Source organism: Cavia porcellus, unplaced genomic scaffold (assembly GCF_034190915.1).
Source record: "Cavia porcellus strain 051 isolate PalLab524CR breed Dunkin Hartley unplaced genomic scaffold, mCavPor4.1 scaffold_26, whole genome shotgun sequence".
Taxonomy (NCBI): domain Eukaryota; kingdom Metazoa; phylum Chordata; class Mammalia; order Rodentia; family Caviidae; genus Cavia; species Cavia porcellus.
In genome coordinates this window covers 39,953,607-39,975,829 of record NW_026947509.1, presented here as the reverse complement: position 1 = coordinate 39,975,829, position 22,223 = coordinate 39,953,607, and the positions used below count along the sequence as shown (strand labels likewise).

At 36.1% G+C, this 22,223-nt stretch overlaps 1 pseudogene; it reads right to left on the bottom strand.

Moving 5' to 3' along the window:
• Positions 1–377: 377 nt before the first annotated feature.
• Positions 378–1,308, bottom strand: LOC100733715 (olfactory receptor 4P4-like; annotated as a pseudogene).
• Positions 1,309–22,223: the final 20,915 nt, after the last annotated feature.

Genomic DNA, 22,223 nt, shown 5'->3' with positions numbered 1-22,223 from the left:
GTTATTCCTGACATGAAATCTAATTGTTGAAATGACATAATTCCAATATGATGAATTCTGAGATGAACAATTTACACATAACCAGATTTGAAAGATTAACAAGTGGAAAGCCTGGACTGTATCTCAATCAAAATAGGATTTCATGTGAATTCTTTTATCATGGGAAAAGAGAATATGAAGTAAAGGGTGCTTTAGAAGGTCATTTTTCACATTCTTCAAACTGGCCCAGTCACATGTGGAATTATCTGAGCTATTTAAAAGTACAGTTTGCAATTTCAGCAGCAGTCACATAAGAAGTCAGTTATAAATGCCTTGGAGAAAGCATAGATTGTCCCCATGGTCTTACAGGAATAAAAGCATAATGAATGTTCCCCTATTTACGACAATTTTGAATGTGACATTCGAGACCATTCCTTGTGCATGGCAACTTTCATCTCTGTATTTCTCAGCATATAGATGAGAGGATTCAGCATGGGCGCAATCACAGTGTAAAACACAGAGGTCTCCTTGCCCTTGTTCTGGTCCCCTGCAGATAGCATGTAGGTACAATACAGGGCACAAAAATAAGACTATAACCATTACGTGAGAATTACACAGGTGGACAGAGCTTTGTGGCATCCTGCAGATAACTTTGACCTAAGATGATACAAAATGAGTATATATAAGAAGCCACCAGCACAAGAAAAATGACAACAACCATCCCCCTCGAATTAGCAATCACTAAGATACTAACAACACGGATATCTTTGCAAGCTAGTTTCAAAAGCGGCTTCATGTTACATAGTTAGTGACCTACCTGGTTAGGACCACAGAAAGGCAGACCGAGTACCATGAGAAGCAGTGCAATCGAGTGCCAAAACCTAGGGCCCCAGGCCATGGCAATCAGCATGCTGCACCTCTTTCGGTTCATGATGACCATGTAGTGCAGCGGTTTGATGATGGCCATGTAGCGGTGAAGAGCCAGGCACACCAAGATGAGTATTTCCACACCTGCCAATAGGTGGGCAGCGAAGAGCTGGGTCATACGGTCGTTGTAGGGGATGTTTTTTCTTGCAGCAGCCAAGTCCCTGATGAGCCTGGGAACCACACTGGAGGTGTAGCAGGGGTCCCTGAGGGACAGGTGGCACAGCAAGTAGCACATGGGTTGCTCGACTGGGTGGCTGTAGGTGATCGTGAGTAACATGGTGACATTTCCCATGAGGATGGCCAGGTAACAAAGCAAGAACAGGAAAAAAACAGTAGCTCTATTTTCTGATTTCCCCACAGTCCCTGAAAAATAAATTCTGTGACAGTCTTCTGATTTTCCATGAGGTCAGTGGGAATCCACAGAGGAACTTACTTACTTCACCTGGAATAGTGCAGAACATAATACATCATCAAAAGAGTGTACAGATTTTGGAGAAATTTATATATCAGAAATATAATTTCAGACATAGAGTTGTTGCATGGTTAATCTATAAAGTCCTTATAAGTAAAGAACATCACTATATTTTTAGTATCCAGTAAGAGTACACTTGGAATTTAATAAATATTTTACATACATTTAAAACTCATAAAAGCTCAATAAGTGCTGTTCTGACATTTATTTTTCATATGGACAAACAGAGAATAGGAGACATCTGTCAATTATATTCATCATTAAGATATTATATAGAAGACCCAAGAAAGAAACCTGTCTTCTGCTAAGTTTCAGTCTCCTAAGTGTTATTCCACACTATCCATAAACAAAATGGAACTCAATTAGTCTTGTGACTATCAGTAGTTTACTAATAGCTAGTAAAAATTGTACAATTTGACAGATGACACACAACCTACTTGCTCTCCTTGGTTTAGTTTAGTCGCATAAAGAGTTTCTTTGGCAATGGAAGATTCTTCGTTAAGTATCAGAAAACATTCTGAAATGTCTTAGGAGGAAAAAGAGATCAGGTGTAAAGAACGTTACTTTAAATTGAATGTACCTCTTTTATGTGACTGGCTGCATGTTATTTATGTTTAAATCAGGTGGAACTTCTGGTGTAATTTATTTGTGCCTAAGCAAACCTGAAAGCCAAGGTTGCTAACTACCTCTATATTCTAAAGAGAGCTGCAAATGAAAAGTCCAATTTTGGGGTCAGAAACTTCTTTATAGGTTCAGTTCACTAAGATGTAGTAAAATCCATCCAGTTATTAGTATTCACCCCTGATTTCTGGTCTCAGAAAAAGGTTGGAAGGAAGAAAGTCGTTACAGTTCTCTGGACTTGGGGCCAATTTTCTTTCTCCCCTCTGTAAGTAAAGAGAAGGACTCCAATAGACTCACCTTATATATAGTGCTTTCAAGAAGAGAAGACTGGAATATTTCTTTTCCCCATCTTGATAACTTGCTTTTATACAGGAATACTTTCAGGGGAAAAGGACAGAAAAGAGAAAGTGGTTCAAGGAGGGGAAAAGTGGAATACCTACATGTTGACACTTACGATGTCAAGTTTTTCAAGGGTTTAGTGAAAACGACAGTAGGTAGCTTGGTCCAGTTTTCCTGTCCCACCCAAGAAGTGTGCCTTCTGGTGCAGGTATCTCTATAGAAAAAGGCTGTGGGAGTTGACTGCTGGTGGAAGTTGCTGGGTAAATGACAAAAGAGGTTTAGCCAGAGTTAGAGCTTCCGTGTTAGGAATTCTGCAGTGGGTGTGCTTCACAGGACCTTCCATACAACTCCCACATTGACTGCATTTTGATTTTAAGTGTCTCCCAAGGGTCCTTGTGTTAAAGTGTTGTTCCCTGGAGTAGCATTTTTGGAAGGATGTAGAACCTTTAAATGTTGGACTTAGTAGTAGGGCTTCAGGTCATGTGGGATATGCCCTTGAAATTACAGTCTTTCCTCTTCTGTTTTTCAGTTCGTGCCCACGAGATGAGTGGGTTTGTTCTACCATGTGCTTCTGTCAATATGTGCTGTCATGCTATAGGCCCAAATGCAACAGTGTCAACTGCTCATGAGCTAAAACTTTCAATGTCTATCATATATTTTGTTAATATCTATGTCCCTGATTACCTGCCCTTACCCCTCCTCCCTTTTTCTTGTCTAATAAAAGTCTCCAATTTTCTTATCTTTTTAAAGCATTTACATATTAGGGAGAAAATGTGTTTGAGTACAGCTAATTTTGCTCAATATTATATATTCCAGATTTATTCATTTTCTCATAAGTGATGAAGTTTGTTTTTTATTGTGGCTGTGTAAATATAACACATTTTCTGTCTTTTGTTTTTAGTCCATTTCCAGAATTCGCTTGGGCTTTTGAACATTGGTTTCTGATATTTTCTTCCCCATGGCAAGACATGTTCATCAGTATCCCTTTGATACAGATTTCAACCTCCCACATGCATGTACTGCTTTCTCATGCAGGTCACGGTGATGGGGCCTGTCTCTGTAAATATATCTGAGAAAAAGTTATTGTTAGCAACTATTCTTCTCACAAATCCCATTATCCTTGGGACACTGCTATTCTGATTCATCAAAATATATTTGATGGAGCACTGTTTTTCAAAGGTTTCTTCATGGAACATAGTCCCATGAGCTATTTTGTGAAAAAGGTTTTGTGGCCATTTACTTTGGAAGTTGGACATCATACTTTGCTTTTTTTGTCTTTTTGATACAGGGTCTTATTATGCAGTTCGGGCTGGCCTTGAGCTCACTTTGTAGCCCAGGCTGGTCTCAAACTTATGATGGATCCTCTTGCCTCCTGAGAGCTGGGATTACAGATGGGAGCCACTGCGCAGTTTATAGTTTGTTTCTGAAAACACACCAAAGATATGATCATTCTACCAGCCCGAGAAGTGCTATCCTCAGTGAAACTCTTCAAAAATGAAAATGCTTGCCAACATTACATGGCTTCACAACTACAAATTTTTTGCAGACTAGTGTTCCAAAGAACAAACTAGGGGAAACATTGTCACAGAGCATAGCTTCTGGTTAGGTTTTTGTTTAAGTTGTTAGTCCAAGTGAGATTTACTGTTAGCCATCAAGTCTAGCCTAAAATACAATGTACTTTTGCCAAAACACAGTTTTTCTTCTGACATTTCATACTCATGACTCACAACAGCCCTTTTTCATCTGTGTAGGAAATTTCTCAAACTCTGTTTGTCATTCATTCCCTCACATTGGGAGGAAAATAAACGAAACCAAGTACCACTGTACGATAATTTTTTTCTAGAATATTATTCAAAGATGATTTTATCTTTGGCAATAAAAGAAAACATACACTGAATATATTTTATCTTATTTTTTACTTTTATTTTGATTGAATATATTTTAATTAGACATATTTTGTCTTATACTTGGTTAAAATGACCTGGTGATAGTAATGTTCGTTCTTAGAAGTGGTGAATTTCTCATGAAGGAAGATATAGCTTGTTTATCAGAAATAATTAAACCTCTACTTCTCTCAATTAATTAAAAACCAGTGAAGACTAAGCACAGCTCCATACACTGTAATATGAAGGAGAAAGATTCATGGAGAACTGGATAGACACATTACTATGCAGGGGATAAGGGAAGTACTATAAAATACCTGAGCTGTATTCACAAGTCTGGGGTTGATGGTTGTGAAGGAGTGTAGTCACTTCTTTTAAGTTTATAAGGAAGCTTTAAATATTCAGCCAGGGCCTGGAGATTTAGCTCAGCAGTATAAATGCTTGTCTTGCAAGCATGTGGTTATGAGTTCGATCCCCGGTACCGATTAAAAAAAAAAAAGGCCTCCTAAGTTTGGCTGGGCATTTAGTTCAGTGGCATAAGTGCCTGCCTTGCAAGTACACAGTTGTGAGTTTTATCCCCAGTACAAACAATAACAACAAAAAAATTCAGCCAAACTCAGCATTCAAAATGAAAAGCAATGAAAGTGGAACATAGGAGAGACATAGTTTTGTAGAGCTGTTGATTTTGTTGTCTCCTGCAATCAGTAAGCATATGCCCGGGAGGGATAATGAATGAGAAGTGTCAATCTGCTTTTTCCTCATTCTCCAAGTACCTCATAGAAATGAGCACGCTACTGTGTGTGAAGGGGCTTCTAGTGATTTGCAGTACTCATGGTATGGTCTCTAAACACAGACCAAACTCTTCAACAGGACCTTAACTTCAGAGTCAGTGGTTTGCTCCTTTGGACTTACTAAGAGATTGTGTATCAATAAGGGAGTGAATTTTCAAAGGAATTTCAAGAATAGTTTATGCAATTTTTGACTTGCTCACAAGCTTTAGAGCTAACTTTTCCCAGAGAGGAGACACTGAGGAACTCAGGAATTTTGTCTTCTTAATGCCCCCACTCAATCATATTTCTCTGACTTTTCTTCTCAAGCAGAAATCATGTGAAGAAACTGAGTCAGATTCAGGGAGAATCACAGAAGATTCTTTTATCAGTAGCAGCCACATTTCTCCAAGTTATTTCTGGAGAGAGGATGTATGAAAATATGGGTGATATTTAATTTTTTATCATACAGATGTATCTCTGACTTAAAACAAATGAAAAATGAACTATAGATGAGGCCAATCTTTCCATGAGCCTAAGCTGCCAGAAGGGAGCTAGGATGTTAAACCCTCAGATAATTCCTAGAGAAACTCACATCCTTCCCTGGATGTTGGTGTTCTGAAGAACTCAATGGGCCAAAGACATGTAAGGTCAAGAATATTAGTAACAGTTAATGTGAATTCTTTCCTGGAGCTCATCAAGCAAAGATCTGAGGGTCACAAGAAGGAAACCTTTTCTTTTACATTTGATCTACATGTTAAAAACACAAAGTGGTGAAATTCACATTTAGAGCCGTGCCTACGTATGTCTATGTTACAGAGAATTGGAGTTTCATTCTTCTTCCCATTCTTTCCCTCCTTTCTTTGCCCTTTCTGTGAAGGAGTTACTGAGAAGTGCAGAGACTCTGGGGGAAGGGTAGGGGTACAAATGTAGTAGCATCACGTCTGGGCTCCTGAGTTAAGGGAGTACAGAAATTCTTCCTGAACAGGCAGGAGTTCTCTCTGCAAGTCTGCTTTTATTCACTGCTCCTGGCAGAATAAAACCTTGCTCACTTTTCACCTTGATAGATTTTTCTCTCTGCCATCCTTACATGTCTCTCTTCACTGAACATCTATGACATTATCTCTATTATTTCTCCACACACATTTTCCCCCTCAGGCCTTTAGACAGAAATTCAGGCAGCTACAATTTTGTCTCTGCACTTTTTGATGATTTATGGAGGTTGTCTCAGATACGAACTTTGGTTCCCATCTATTCTGCTTAGATCTATTTCGTCTATATTTTTTCCTTCAAATGTCTATTGAAGGTTTTTGGACCATGTCAAGGGGGAAAGAGAGAAAGATGCCTGCATATGCTATGGACTGAACTGTGTCTTGTTCCTCCCATATTCATATAATGAACTCTAACAAATGTAAGAATTGTCTGTTGTATTCAGGTAAAGGGATCAACAGGTAGGCTGAATCTCTCATTCTAGCTTTAGTGGGCCTAAATGTTATAAAGATCATAGAAAGAATTCTCTTGCTATTCAGATTTGCATGGTAATTGAAAGTAGAGTCTGGTTAAAACCATCTTTGTTTAGTCTATCAACTGTCTGTGAGACCCTGGTCACATCATTCTACATCAGTTCTATCCAGAGAAGGAGGGTGATTATATGTGTATAATTAAATGGGATATATAATGCAGTACAGTGAGCACAGGGTCAGCTAGGACCAAAACCAACTAAGGGTAACAAGGACAGGGAAAGGGAACTCCAATTTTCTCTATACAAATTTTCAGAGAAATTCCCTGACATGATTTATATCACCCTTCTTTTTGAGTTTGATGTTAAGAACAGAGTTCATTAAAGCAAATTCTTTCATGAAGATGGCTAGAGAAAGTTTTAGAACCAGATAGTTGCTGTGTTCTGAGACAGCAGGAAGCATGGGTCCACCGCAGCCAGCCAACTGGCTGAGGGTGTGTCTAGCACTTCGAATTTATTCATTTTATGTGATCCAGAAATTGCCTAAATATTTTAATTAAGTCTGTTTCATTGTATTTTAATAAGCTAATGAATTCTTTCACCACTCTTTATTCTACAACGGGCCAATGTAATCCACAGAAAATCGTTTTAAGTTGCCAAGAATCGAAACTCAATAGAGGCCTTTCTTGGGTGGTAAAATGAATGTGCTAATTTTGCTCATTAACAAGTATCTTTGAACACCTTCTGTGTGATGAGTCCCACACAGGATGAGAAGGAAGCAAATTACAAGAGCATCACAAGGCTACCTTAGTTTTATTTTGGAGTGTAAATACATGATCTTGTCTCACCTTATTTGTTCATTTATTAACTGAATAACCATTGACAGAATATCCAGACACTGTGCTGGACATACAGTGCCAAACGTGTGCCTTGAATGTGACTGAAACTTCAAAGAAAAAGAAGGCATTGGAAGGAGATGAACTTGAGGTACATGGGGCTAAATCACAGATTTTATGTAGACCAGGGTAGAGGAGCGGCATTTATAGATTTATACAACAGTGACATGGGCAGATGTACATGTTACACAAATGATTTTGGCTATAATAACAAAGATGAATTTGAGGAAGCATTGTTAGATATGATAAGACAACCACGACTTAACAGAAGAACATGGAGACAATGAAGCCAGAGATGGATATTGGCCATCCATCTAAGGCTTCCCTTTTTCCCGCTTTCTCATTTCCTAGAGATTTCAACTAGAATCAATGACCTTCGATTTCAGCAGGGATCTGTGTTTTACTTCTTATGGAAGTAGAGCCATGACTAAGTTCGGTCATTACATTGGGATTAGGAGGGTTGAATGTACTGGTTAGCAGAGACTAAGGTGCATGTTTCACTTAGGTCGCTGGAGATGGGCTTAGAAATTAACATATTATCTAGAGGAGTTCAATAGTAGTGAACATCAAATTTCATGAGAAAACTTGCTCTGGAAAGTTTATTGTTCAACTATTTGGTAGAGTTTACTAGAGATTTGGAAGGGAAGAGAGAATTGGTTGTTGTTTTTAGAGCCAATTGCAGGCAGGGGTAGCTACAAATGAAAGTTTTAAAGAAGTTTTCATCTGAACTTTCTAGAACTTCCTGCCTAGTTAAAAATAGTTGGGCTAGGGATTTAGCTCAGTGATGCAGCATCTCTACAGCAAGCATGAGGTCCTGAGTTTGATTCTCAGTACAAAGAAAAAGTGTTGGAATTAACACTGAGACTATCAATGGTGGCTTTCCTGGGTGCTGTTACCCTCAGCTCTTCCAAAGTTTGTTTCCTATATTTAAATCTTTAATGTTTGACATACGTAGAAAGGTTTCTTTTTAGATTGACAGCTCAGAGTAGTAGTTAAACCCATGATGGAGATCAATACTGCTTTAGAAATAGTCTAATTGGGAGGATATATAAGTTGTATGTAAATACTCAGGGAATACCAATATTTAGGGATCAGTAGAGGGAGACCAAAAAGAAGCTCCCAAAAGAATTGTCTAAAAATATATAAATCCAGTAGAATATAATATTATGGAATCTAAAAACCTTAATGTTTCAAGGAGGAAGAAGAATTATCAAAGTTAAATAAGGGATATTGGCAATCAAGAGCTAAAACTTAGACAATTACAGAAAAGACACTAGAAAAATTAATTTTGGGGGAGGAGACAGCTATAAAGTAAACTTTAAAAGAATGGTTCCAATGAAGTACCACAAGCTGAAGCCAAGTTGTAGGGTCACCTTGATGAAATGGCTCAAATGATTCACTTATGTGACAAGATAGCATGAGCTTTGGTTGTCTCATATTTTTTCAACAGATTTTCATGATAGGAATTCTCCTCATACACCTTGGTGTCCCAAGGTAAAAATTAGATACCCACTTCCTCCTGAGTCTTACTTGCTACTAGAGCAGAAACATTTAACTTGGCTTCACCAACCAAAGGCACCAACTTGAGATATTAATTCAGAAGACACGGATCTGAAGAACAAAGCATAATGCAACTTTGGCAGAGATGCTGAGTCCATCACTGAATATGTTAATAATCCTATACTTTGTAAGACACAAAATATCATAGTCTTGGTCTAGTAATCTCACTAGAAAAAGTCAGAAATAATTGTGACAGCAAAATATATAGTTATGAAGGTGGTCACCGAGTCATCTTGATGATGAAAAATTAGAAATGAACTGAAGGTATAGTCTTAGTAGAAGGGTCAAATGAATCATGACACAGATACTTGATAGAATGTTATTCAGTTTGTTGTTTTCATGTTAGTTTCTGTCACATAATAGGAATTTATTCAAGGAATGAATTACTAAAGTGAAAATTCTGGGGATTGTGAATGAAAACTTTTCAATTTAGTGTAATAATGTTCAGTAAAAGGGAAAATGAATTACACACACAAATATATATATACACAGTAATTATACATGGGAATAGTAATAATATATGAATATATGGACTCTACTTAAATTCAAAACTCAAAAATAAGAATAGTCCTTATAGAGTAGGGAGTGTGTGATTTTTTTTCTTAACCTTTAATATTATGACTCAGTGTGTGTGTGGGCTGCTATAGGAAAGTCCCATAGAACAAGTGGTGTATAAAGAACAGCAATTAGTTTTTCACTGTTCCAGAGGCTTGGAAGTCTAATACTAAGGACCTGGCTGATTAAGTGTTTGGTGAAGACTTCTTACTATTCATAGATGGAATCGTTTTGCTATACCCTACATTGTGGAAAGGTTGAGGGAATTCTCTGAAGTTCTCTAAAGGGACACTAATCCCCATTCATGAAGCTTCTATCTTTATGACCTATTCACCTCCCCAAAAGTGATTCAACAAATACTGTCACATTAAGATGAGATTCCAACATATTACATTTTTGCTACACTGAAATAAATTAACTTAAAAATATCAAAAACAGTGAAATAAGTCCAATGTAATTTTTGCCTTGCTCTGGGCTCTGAGTATCCTCAGGCAATTTTGTCACTTTTGGCAATTTTATCAACAGGTTTCAGAAGGAAAGGTTTTATTATTTAGCCCAACAAGTCACATAAATTATGACTCATATCTCAGGAGGTTGGCTGCCTCTGTGACATTGCAATCCATCAACACTTTTTCTGGAAACTCCCCCATCCATACACCTTCAGAGAGAAATATGAGAGAACAGTGACAAGGAGATTTGTCCTGGGAGCTGTCCTCTGCTTTTTTGACACCTTTAATTGGCATCTGTGAAGCAGCAGGATCTGGGAAGAAGCTTTGAAACCTGTGTCAGCTGAGCTGCATTCAGGTGTGTGCAATAGTAAATCTTACTAGGGTGGCTTGCATTCTCCAAAGCACTTTTATTTTCCTCACTTAAGAAGTTTGAAGGTAGCCAGTCCATTGTGAATTGGTGGCTCACTGAAAAGATCAGAGCTCCAGGCTTTTACTAGACTTATTGTCTCTGTGTGTCTAGTATTTTCCTAGCTCCAAGAAAGCTGCTGTCTGCTGTTATTCCTGGCAGAATAATGAGCTTCCTGCACACTTTTTTACTCATGTTGCTTTGGCCAGAATTATGTCACAGACCTACACTGAGCTCCAAGAAATTAATGAATGTTGTTTTTTTAATCTCTGTTTCAGAGTCCATGTTTCTTCAACTCAAAAGGGAAATGTAAAGAACTTGCTCATGTAGTTGTTATGAGAGGCTGGTGAGCCTCCCACCTGGAATGTGAAATGTGCTCATAGATTAAGTGGTGCCAGGACATCAGGGAGCTACAAGTGGAGCTGTATTCAAATGAGATACTCATGTAATTTCAAATCCCTTGCAGAATAATATGTATATGATTTTGCTTTTCTAAAATTAAATTTTAGTTTTTTAAAATCAGTACGCATCCACAATTGAGAGACAAATGACTCTACAAGATGTAATGAAATCAGTCATTTCTTATATTCCACACTGGTCTCAGTTCTCAGTTCTCAGGATTGACTCCTTTAAAGCAATCACTATAAAATATTTTGAAAGTGGTATGTCTTCTGAAATTTATCTCCTGATTTCTAGATAATACAGTTCTATTGATGCCTACCAATATGTTTCAGTATCTTTTAATATTTCAGAATTATATTTATTGAAAAACTATTGTTACTACTTACTATATAAACATTACTGTTAAATAGGAGAATATTTGCTGTCTTACCCTCTACTTCCCATCCCATATACATAATTTCCTGTTCATTATATATTGCATTAATCACCATTTTGATGAAACCAGTATTCACTGTTAACCTCATTATTTAGAATGGAGTCATGTAATTACTGTGGTGATTAAACCTTGTTTTGACTAAAGTTAACAATCTCCCCATTTTTCTGAGTTTTAATGTATAGCTATCAATAATTCACACCATATTTTACACTGGAGGTGTAAATCTCCTATGTCTAGGTTATGACACACCTAGATAGACTACTGCCACATTTTTCCTCATGGAGTTATCTCTTCCCTTGATTCAATCTATTATTCATCTATGAAAACTTTCTCTTCTTAACTTTATTATTCATCTATGAAAACTTTCTCTTCTTAACTTTACTCTAATTAATAGTTCAGATGGAAAATATAAAGTTAATGTGAATCTTGCTCCAGAATACTTGGAAAACATAGCTCTGCTGCTACTTTTTAGCTTCATTCACAACAGCATTAAGAAAAATGAAATACTTAGGTATTAACCTAACCAAGGAAGTGAAAGACCTCTGAAACAAAAACTGTGGTACTGTGAAAAATGAAACTGAAGAAGATAGCAAAAAAGGCAAAGATATTTCCTGTTCCTGGATAGTCAGAACTAATATAGTCAAAGTGGCAATGTATCCAAAATTGATATACAGATTTCATGCAAACCCTATAAAAGTTGCAACAACAGTCTTCACAGAACTAGAATTCTTAACATTCATATGAAACCAGAATAGATCCAAAACATTGCTGCGCAAAAACATTTCTATGTAAAAAGAGCAAAGTGGGAAATATCACTATCACAGACCTGAGGTTATATTACAAAACTACTATGATAAAAACAGCACAGTACTGGTACAAAAACACATGAGAATTAAGGGAACATAAGAGTATATGTAAAAGCAACTCCAAGTACACTCAACTACATGATATTTGACAAAGGGGCCCAAAAACACATATCAGAGGAAAGACAGACTCTAATAAATGGCGTTGAGAAAAGTGACTATCTGCATGCAGATTGAAATTAGTCCTATAGCTCTCACCATATACAAATTAAAATTAAAAAAAGATCAAAGAACTAAATGTTAAACCAGAACACTGGGCCTGCTAGAAGTTAAAATAGGTAAAACTCTTAAAGTCACAAGTGTAGGTAAGGACTTTTTGGACAGAACATCAATTGAACAGGAAATAGTTCTGAGAATCAACAGATGGGATCACACCAAAGTTAAAAGCTTCTTCACAGAAAAATAAACAACTAATAGACTGAAGAAGCAATCTGAAGAATGGGAAAAATTTTTCTTAGAGATTCCTCAGGTAGAAGGCTCCTATATGGACTATGAAAAGACCTAAAAAAATCAAATTCCCTCAAATAATCAATTGAAAAATATGCAAGTGAAATGAATAGTCCCTCACAGAAGAAGTATAAATGACCAATAATTGTGTGAAGAAACGGTCAGTATCACAGCCATCAGAGAAATGCAAATGAAAGCAGCAGAAAGATTCCATCTTATCCCAGAAAGAATTGGCAAGAAATTAAGTAACAAAAAATGCTGAGGAGGTTTCAGGGAAAAAAAGAAACCTTCTATACTGCTGGTGGGAATATAATACAAAACAACCTGTACGGAAATCAGCATGAAGATTCTTTTAAAAATGAAACGAAAAATTCCATTTGACTCAGATATTTGTTTTCAAAGTATGTTCCTATGAGAGTTAGAAACATCATCATATAGTGACACATGAATATCCATGTTTATAGAATAATTCACAATATCTGTATCTTGGCCCATAAGTGGCCTATATATTCATCAACAGATGAATGGATAAAGAAAATGTGATATTTGTAGACAATGGAGTATTACTCTGCTATAAAGTAAGACAGACTTTCTTTCATAGGGAAATAGACATACCTTGAGACCATAACATTAAGTGAAACAAATTAGTCATGCAAGCTTCAGTATTCCATGGTTTCTCTTATATGAGAAACCCACAGGAAAATTAAAAAGCAAGATAAAAGATAAATAATAGGAAGTAGCGAGACAGAACTTTCTCAGAGGGGAAGGGGGTTCAAGACCTAGAAGGAAGCGGAGGGAGGGAAATACAGAGGTAGGGAATAAAAATAGAAATTAGGATGCATTATGCACATGTACAAACTCAGTGCAAAGAATGTAAACATTATGTACTTACTGCAAACAGGTACAAAAAGGAAGGAGATCAAGAGATGGGTAGAGGGAGGAAAGGGAAAGGACATGAAAAAGGGAATTATCATGTGCTGTGTATATGTACCAACTTCCCACAAAGAATGTACACATTATGTAAACAGAATGTACTACTAAGGTAAAATAAAATTTTACAAAATCACGAAGAGCAAAATATAAATAATCACACTAAGAAATCTACAGCTTGAAAACTTTAATGACACAATTCACACAAGTAGAAAAAAGACTGAAAATTCATCTAGAACTATTTGCAAAGTGGAACCAAAATGATCATGACTAAAAGAAATAAAAATGGAGTCCTCAAAAGGCTTGATTTCAAAATACATTATAAAATGCCAATAATTCAAGTATACATTATTATTGTACATATCCATAAAGTAATGGAACAGAGTAAACAGCCCAGGCATAAGTCTATGGTTATGGGACCTACTTCTCTTTGAGAAGCATACCAAGGATACAGCACTAAGTGAGGATAGTCTCTTCAGTAAACAGTGTTGAAAACACTGAATTTCCACATGAAAACAAAAAAGAAAATCTGGGCCCGTATCTTAACATCACTTATACAAATTATCTTTAAATTGATTAAAGACTTAGATATAAGATCTGAAACCAACTTCTATATGGAAACTCAGGAGATAAGCTATTTGATACTGGATTTGACAATGATGCTTTTGGATATAAGAAAAGTAAAAACAAGTGAAGCTACATTCCAAGACAATGCTGAACAGAAAAGGAAATAATGGACAATTCACAAGTCAAATACTCCAGTTAATGATGAGCAAAATTGTGGATAGATTTTTCCCAAAGGGGATATACAAATTGCCAACAGGTGTATGGAAGTATCATCACTAATCAAATGCAAATCAAAACCATAATGAATTGTCTTTTCACACTTATTAACGTAGTCATGATCAAAAGAAGAAATAAATTTTGATGAGAAAGTGGAGAAAAGGGGGCCTTTGTACATTGTCAGTGATAATGCATACTGATAAAGCCAGTATGGGAATCAGTATAAATTTCCTCAAAATTAAATATGATCCAACAGCTCCACCCCTGAGTATTCATCTGAAGAAAATAAAATCAGTACCAGAAATATATCTAGACTTTCATAGTCATTGAAGTACTAGTCATAATAGTAAAATATGGATAAAATTTAAGTATCTGTTGGTGGATGAATCAATAAAGAAAATAGTATATTATATAATAAAATATTTTTCAGCCATAAAATAAAGAAAATCTTATCATTTGCAAAAACATACATACAGAACTCATAGAAACAGAAAGTAGAATGCCAGTTGCAAAGATTTGAGAAAGATGAACTCGAAGTTCATCAACTTTTAGTTACAAAATGGATCGGTTTGAGAATCTAATTTATAGCATGGTAGCTATGGTTAGTCCTATATTACATATTTGTACCTTTCTAGGAGAACAGATATTCTGCATTCTCACAAAAAATAACTAGTTAATACATAAATAATTACATAAAGCATGGTTATGCTAATTAGATTGAATATAGTAATCACTTTAATTGGGGAGCAGCTGAAGCTGAAGATCAATCAATCATGTGAGAGGCTGGAGCAAGGCTAGTCTCAAGAACAGAGAACTCCTGGAGCAAGTCACATGGATAAGCTGCACTAGTCTCAAGGACGCTGGGAGCTGGATAAACTCTTAGGCAGAGAGGTTTCATTTAATAATCTCCTAAGTGTATAAATAAAGGCACTGCAGCCCTCGGTGCTCTCTCTCTCCTTCCTCTTACTTCCCCTTTCCCTCCCCCTGCTTCTTTGTAATTCCCAACAGGAGAGAGAGCTCCACAGAGTCTCAGTTTTCTGTATTCTGATTCTAGTCATTTTTTTTCCATCCTCTCTCATCATTCTCACCCTGGGAACAATGAGCTAAGTGGGACACAGCTATTTTACAATGTGTGTGCATATCAAATCACCATATTGTGAATTTTAAATATACACAGTTTTATCTGTCAATTTCAAAGGGTGACCAAAATATATGTTATGTTTTGAAATAAAAAATTTATTATAATAAGAGACAGTGCCATTAATCTCCCTACAATCCTCTCCTTTGCTTTTAACATATTTACGCCATTGTTCTTACTGCTTACTGAAAGAGTTCTGACAATCCTATTTCCTCAGTGCCTTTATGAAGTGTGATTCAAAATACATGGAATGCTGTTGACTAGTATCATCTAAAGGAGAGACAGGCTAATGAAAACATTACTATATGTCTCCAAGTACCTTATTCACTGGAGCTGGCATGATGGGACTTCATGCTCTTCTCTAAAGTCAAAATGACCATGAAACGTAAACATTTTAAATTGATTCCGGGGTTCCAGCTGAACGTGCATGAATTGATTCCCAGTGCATGGGGGAAGCTTTGGAACATCCCTTCCAGTTGGTAAAGCCAAATCACCGGAGAATGCATGGGAGGTCCCCACAAGCCTAACTGAGCCATGTCCAGTGATCTCCAAGCAGTTAGCAGGGGCCGACATTCAGTCTTGGGAGCTGAATGTGTGTGAGTTGATTCCCAGATGGTGGGGGAAGCTTTGGAACATTGCTCCCACCCAGTAAGACCACAAGCAGCATCCCAAATCACCAAGGAACTCACAGGAGTTCCCTGAAGGCCCAACTGGGCCATGCCCAGCCACCTCCAAGCAGCTATCAGAGGCCTGAATTCAGTCCTAGGAGCCGAACAGGCGTGAGTTGATTCCCAGCACATGGGGAAAGCTTTGGAACATCACTCCAACCCAGTAAGACCACACCCAGCATCTCAAATCACCAGAGGATGTAAGTGAGGTCCCCACGGGCCTAACTGGGCCATGCCCAGCAATCTTCAAGCAGCTAGCTGTTGCCTGCAGTCTGCCCTGGGAGCCAAAAGTGGGCTGGGTGATTTCCAGTGCACAGGGAAAGCTTTGGAACATTGCTCATAACCAGAAAATATGGGGAAATGACAAAAATGAAAGAGTAAAGTGAAATCTCCAACTTCGAGCCCAACTCAAGCAAGCATAGCAGACATGGACATAGAAGAAAATGTAAGCCATACACGTAAAATCCCTGAAATGATAACAACTGAAGTAAAGAAACAATTCCAGGAAGCTATAAAAGAACTCAAATGAGAAATACTCTCACAGGTAAATGTAATGAAAGAAATGCTGAACATATCTAAAGAAGACATAGTTAAAAATTTAGAGGAACAATGCAAAAAGATGGAAACCCTGCATGAGCAAAATAAGAAACAAACAGAATGCATGAAAAAGATTCAAAGAAAAACACAGGAAATCAAAAATTCCATCAAAAGTTGGCAAAACCTCCTCAACAAAAGTGAAGGTAGAATTTCAGACCTCGAGGACAAGATTTCAGCTAGTGAACAGGAAAGATATTTTTAAAATAACAGGGATGATGATGCAAAGAAACACAACATAAATAAAATAAAAAGAAGGTGAAAACACAAATGATATCAAGAGACTATTTACAGAAGTAATAGCTGAGAATTTCCCAAACAGGAGAATAGAAACTGACATACAGATCAGTGAAGCATATAGAACTCCAAATAACTATAACCAAAATAAAACTACATTCAGACATATAATAATCAACATCCCAGAAATCCAACATAAGAACAGAATATTAAAAGCTGCTAGACAGATCACCTATAAAGGAAAGCCAATCAGAAGCACAACAGACTTCTCAATACAAACAATGAAGTCAAGAAGAGCACGGAGAGAAGTATTTTAGGTGCTAAAGGAAAATGACTTCCACCACAGACTGATGTACCCTGCAAAACTGTCCTTTAAAATGAATGGAGAAATAAGATACTTCCATGAAAAGAACAGCTAAAGAACTTCATGACCACCAAACCAACTCTACAAAAAATAATGAAAGACACTCAAGATAGACATAGGAAAAAAACCACTAAACAAGGCAAACAATTAGAGTGGAAACGTAAAGAATCAACAGCAGAAAGATAACATGTCAAAAGTAAACCAATCTATAACAGTTATAACCACTGATCTAAATGGCTTCAATTCACTAATTAAAAGAAACAGACTGGCAGAATAGATCAAGAAACAACATGTAACCATATGCTGTATACAAGAAAGCCATTTAACCCAAAAGGAAACTCATAGACCAAAAATCAAAGAATGGAAACAATACTTCATGCAACAGGATTCCCAAAAAAAGCAGGAGCAGCTATTCTGTTTGCAGACAATGTGAACTTCAAGAATGATCCAAAGAGATAAAGAAGACCACTACATACCAGTTAGGGGAAAAATTCAAGAAGAAGAAGAGATAACAGTCTTAAATATATATGTAACAACTTCACAAGCACCCAGCTATACAAAACAAATATTAACAGAAATGGAAAAACAAATAAGCCATAGCACAATTATAACAGAAGACCTTAACATGCCATTGATACAAAGGGACAAATCAATTAGATAGAAAATCAGCAAAGAAATAACAGGACTGAATCACACCTGTGATCAAATGGACTTGGTGGATGTATACAGAGTGCTCCGCTGAACAACATCAGAGTATCCATTCTTCTCAGCAGCACATGGAAAATTCTCTAAAATAGACCATATACTAGCCCACAGAACATGCTTAAGTAAATACAAAAGAATTGAAACTATCCCATGCATGTTATCGGATCAAAGTGCCATGAAATTAAAAATAAATGACAGAAGAAACTGAAAAAAGCCCACAAACACATGGAAATTGAATAATACACTCCTGAGCAGTCAGTGAGTCACAGAGGAAACTAAAGAAATTAAACAATATCTACAAGCAAATGAATATATAAATAAAACTTACTGGAACCTGTGGGATGCAATGAAAGCAGACTTCAGAGGAAAATTTATTGTGGTAAATTCTCACATCAGGACAACAGAATGAACACAAATAAACAACCTAATCTACACCTTAAATATCTAGAAAAGAAGAGCAAGTCAAGCCCAAAGCCAAAAGAAGGGAATAAATTATAAAGATCAGAGCAGAAATCAATGCAATAGAGTCTAAGAATACAACCCAAGAATAAATGAGTCAAAGAGTTGGTTCTTTGAAAGAATAAATAAAATTGATAAGCCCCTAGCCAACCTTATTTAAAAAAGTAAAAAAAAAAACCCTCAAATTCATGCAATAAGGAATGAAAAGGTTGAAATCATTACAGACCCTGAAGAAACACAGACAATCTTAAATACCTATTTTGAAAACCTCTACTCGTATAACTTGATAACACGAAAGAAATGGACACATTCCTAGAAACATGAATTACCAAAGTTGAGTTAAGAAGATGTAAAACTGCTGAATAACCCAATATCAGTTAATGAAATTGAAAATATAATTAAATCCTTATCAACAAAGAAAAGCCCAGGTCCAGATGGATTCACGACAGAATTTTACAAGAAATTCAAAGAAGAATTAATGATTACATTCCTCAAACTCTTCAATGAGATCGAAAGAGAAGCAATTCCCCCTAACTCATTCCTGGAAGCAAATATTACTCTAATACTAAAACCTGAGAAAGGTCCAACAAAAAAGAGAAAGACAGGGCAATCTCCCTAATGAACATAGATGCAAAAATTCTTAATAAAATATTGGCAAACAAAATACAGCAAATCAAGATTATACAGCACAACCAAGTGAGATTCATCCTTAGAATGCAGGGATGGTTCAACATATGCAAATCAATAAATGTAATCTACCATATCAATAGAACCAAAAATAAATATCACAAGATCATTTCTATAAATGCAGAAAAAGCTTTTGATAAGGTCCAACATTTATTCATGTTACGAACCTAACAGAAAATTGCAATCCATGGTCTTTACCTCAATACAATAAAAGCCATCTATGATAAATCAACACACAGCAGCATACAAAGCCAGAAAAAGAAAGCCTTTACCTAAAATGAGGAACAAGACAAGGATGCCCATTATTACTATTCCTATTCAATATAGTGCTGGAAATACCAGCCTGACAAGAGAGAAAAATAAAAGGAGTAAAGATAGGAAATGAGGAAGTTCAATTATCATTATTTGCAGATGACCTGATACTCTATATAGAACACCCCCAAAACTCCATTGAAAGACTTGTAAATATAAATTCAGTAGTGTAGCTGGATATAAAGTCCACACTCAAACATCAATAGAATTGCTATACACAAACAACAAACTCACTGAGCAAGAAATAAGACAAGCCACACACTTCATAGTAGCATCACACACACAAAAACACTTAGTAATCAATCTAACAAAAGAAATAAAAGACATATTCCAGGAAAATTCTAATACCCTGAAAAAATTGAAGAGGATCTCAGAAAATGGAAAGACATCACTTGTTCATAGATAGGAAGAACCAACATTGTGAAAATGGCCATTCTCCCAAAAATGTTATACAGATTTAATGCAATCCCAATGAAAATACCACTAGCATACCTCACAGATGTAGAGAAATCACTCCTAAAATTCATCTGGAACCAGAAGAGACCTAGAGCAAAGGAAATTTTAAGCAACAAAGGCAAGGCAGAAGGCATCACAATCCCTGACTTAAAGTTATACTACAAAGCTACTGTGATAAAATCAGCATGGTACTGGAATAAAAGCAGACCTGAAGATTAATGGAATAGATTAGAAGATACAACTACAGCTACAAACACACTCAGCCACCTTATCTTTGATAAAGGGATCAAACATGTTCACTGGAAGAAAGATAGTCTCTTTAATAAATGGTCCTGGAAAAATTGGCTCTCCGAATGTTGAAAACTAAAACTAGATCTATACCTATCACCATGTACTAAACTAAATCTAAATGGATCAAAGATATAAATATTCAAAAAGAAACACTACATCTGTTGGAAGACAAAGTATGTAGAAATCTTGAAGACATAGGGCTAGGTATAGAATTCACAAACAAGAATTACACTGCATGCAAAATACTTCACAGAATCAATAACTAGGATCACGTCCTCTTAAAGAGTTTTTGCATGTCAAAAGAAATCTGCATAGTGAGAAGAAAACCCATAAAGTGCGAAAAAAATCTTAGTGAACTATCCTTCAGACAATGGACTTCTGTCTAGAATATACAAAGATTTTTTTTAAAAAAAAAATCAGATATCCGAAATTCAAAGACCGAATAAAAATGGGCATCTGAGACAAATACACATTTCTAAGATGAAGAAATACAAATGGAAAATAAATACATGAAAATATGTTCATCATCATTGGTCACTAGAGAAATGCAAATTATAACCACATTGAGATTCCATCTCACTCCAGAAAGAATGGTCAGGATAAAGAAAACAACCAACAACAAATGCTGGAGAGACTCTGGGGAAAAAGGAACTCTTCTGCACTGTGGGTGGGAGTGCAGACTGGTGCAACCACTGTGGAGGTCATCTGGAGGTTCCTCAAAAAGCTAGGATTGCAATTCCCATTATATCCAGCTATTTCACTTCTGGGCATATCCCAGAAGAACTGAAAACATCATGCCACAGTGATATATGTGCAACCATTTTTATAGCAGCACAATTTGTCGTAGCCAGATCTTGGAAACAACCTAAATGCCCATCAACTGAGAAATGAATAAAAAAGATGTGGTATTTTTATACAATGGAATACTACTCAGCTATAATGAAAGATCACATTCGTGTATACATATATGTAAATGGATGCAAATCAAGACCATACTCATAAGTGAAATAAATCAAACTCACATGTTAAATACTGTATATTCTCCCTAGTATAAGCAATGGTAAGAGTACATAAAATACAAAATACTTAATAAGTACACTGAAAGGATAAGGATCTGCTTAATGGGGAAAATAATATCTCAGGGAAATGGGGAAAAAGAAAAAGGAAGAAAAAGAAAAAATGTATATAATTTTATAAACACACTTAAGATAGCTTAGGTGATTGTGCTACAAATTCTATAAGTTCTTGGAACAAAAAGTTAACATTCATAGGATTGGAACAACTGTGCCGTATTATTGTGTGGTGATCTGAAGAACCCTTGAAGATCATTATGTAAAATAAGAACCCTAGCTACGCGCCTACCACCTTGCTTGGAAGGCCTGTATTGTCAGTGCTGTAGGCTCTTTGCTATTGTTATTTATTTGTCCTTTTTGTTTCATATTTTTCTAGGATTTTGTTTTGTTTTTTCCCCTCTATTAGGAACTGAAGAAAAAGACACACTATGTTATCCAGTTCTGATTTCATACTGTTATGATGAGAAATCAGCAATACTATTATTGTTTGTTCAGAGTGATTTTAGTCTCTTCTGTATTGTTTAATTTCAATGCACAGGAAGGTATGGGCAGCTATTTTGAAGAGACTGAGAGACATTATGGCAGCCATTGTTGATTTCCCTCTTTTCTGGTTTTGCAGTCCTATAATGTCTTCATCATTCTGTTCTGATCAGTTTAATACCATTTTGTTTTGTATGCGTGCATGTGTGTGAAGATATGGACAACTATTTAGAAGAAAACAAGAGACAACATGATAGCCAGTGATCTCCTGTTGTCTTGCTTTGAAATCTGAGTTACTTACATTCTTTTCTTCTGATCTTCTTTGTTCTGTTTTGTTCTGTTTAGGTTTACTCTCTTTAAAATAAAATTTAAGAAAAGAAAGGAATCTTAACATTTGATAACATAAAGGTTGTATGATTTAAGTCACTACATATTCCTTCATGTTAACTTTGAAGTATACTTTATCCTACACATGATCTATTTAATTTGCTTTATAAGTAAATGGGCACTCATGATATTATTCCAAATGCTTTTTATTCACAGGGTTTAACAGTGAGCTAATTTAGAACAGTTTGTAAGAAAATA